Source organism: Crocuta crocuta, unplaced genomic scaffold (assembly GCF_008692635.1).
Source record: "Crocuta crocuta isolate KB4526 unplaced genomic scaffold, BGI_CrCroc_1.0 scaffold884, whole genome shotgun sequence".
Classification (NCBI taxonomy): Eukaryota; Metazoa; Chordata; class Mammalia; order Carnivora; family Hyaenidae; genus Crocuta; species Crocuta crocuta.
Genome location: NW_027529549.1, coordinates 2175930 through 2177625, shown reverse-complemented (window position 1 = coordinate 2177625; position 1696 = coordinate 2175930).

Below are 1696 nucleotides of genomic sequence, written 5' to 3'. Positions count from 1 at the left end.
CTCTGAGCCACATGCATCACCAAGATCCAGTTATGCCTAATGTGGGCAAGATAGTAAGGGTTTTCACAGAAAACTCAGTCTAAAGGAAGAAGACCTTGGGCAGACAGTCTTGGTGCAGTAATAAAGCCTTAGTCACCAAAGGAGAAGGGCAAACCCTAGCTCAGTATTGTGCACATTTCCCTGCGACATCTCCCAGAGACCCTGTGGAGCCAAGTAAGGGTATGCAAGGAGGCAGAGCAGTGCTATAGTAAAAACCAACCAAGCTAAGACTCTCAAAAACAGAAGTTTAGTAGCCATGCCAAACACACAATGTGAGTGAGAAGCATTTATTCTACCCACCACTGCATGGGAACCTGATGTCAAGGTGGGAGACCATAACGCCCAGCAAAAGTGGCTTATCAGGAGCTTTGACAGACCAAGGCAGATGCCATGCGGAAACTCAGAAGACAGATACACATGCAGGCCCTGCGAGCTCTCAGAAATAACTGAGAGAAGGAAGTCTTTTAAAATAATGCCGGAAGTACTGCAAGAGACACTAAGGGTGGTGGGGAGGCAGGAGCAGTAAAACACAGGTTAGAAATGGCAATTACTCCTGGGATATAAATATGCACTCAGGCAACTGCAAAGATTGGGACCAGATGCCCTGAAGGAATTTAATGAGGCTGAAAATTCAGGCCAGTGATGTGAAGTGCAGATGGCTGCTGAGTTTCAGGGCTGAGAGTCATCCAACCTCTTAACCTTAATGCAAATGGTAACCTCCGTGATCTACAAAGCAGGTTCTCCTCTCCTATTTGAAAATCACCACATACATTTTCATTAGGGATTCAGGGGGCAGACAGGGTGCCAGCTAGGGTAGGAGAAAAGCACGACTCCACTTTTCCTTATTTCCAGTATGGTCACTGATATAATATTAATTCTGAGGGGCCTGGCAATATTAGTCCTCAGGTGCTCCAGGGATTCAAGAATTCATGGACATCTTACTCATAAGGGGAAAGCAGATTCTGGATGTGATAGAAAGGCAGAGTGGGATTTTGTGGTCACACAGCTTGGCGCCAGAAAGCCCCAAATTATGGTTCTACCACTTACCAAACATGTGACATAGAACATGTTAATTCACTTTTCTGGTCTCCACCTTTACTTTCTGCAAAATTGAGGTAACAATATGTAAAGCCAATAAGTTATAAAATGCTTTTTTATTTTTCCTGTTATAAATTAGCACTCCCTTTTAACCTCAATGTTGTTTTCCTTCCTGTTTCTTTTTTGAAAACTGTAAGGCCCAGGGGACCAGACACATAACATGGGTAAGTGTGGGGCCATATGGAGACCAAGACATGTAGGAGAGGGCCTCCCCCATCCAAAGAGGCTTCTTTAGATCCATCCTACTCTTGCTGTAGAAATGCCAGCCATGGAATATCAACAGGCTGCACTTGACCCATGACTGCTGGCCTACCTTTAGAGAACAGGTAACTACAGGATCCCAGCCTTAATCTCTCCTCAGAATCCAGTTCAAACCACCCAAGGTATCTTTGGTTTCCCCCAGACAGAAAGCCATACTGAGGGTGAAGGGAAGACAAGACTCAGGGATTGTTTCAGTGGCTCTCTGCAGAAGTGCTTGGTTAATCACTTTGGATCAAGCTCCCATGTCCCACCGGGAGCTCCCAGGAGTCCTAGGGGATGACCTTTTCTCAGTTCCCAT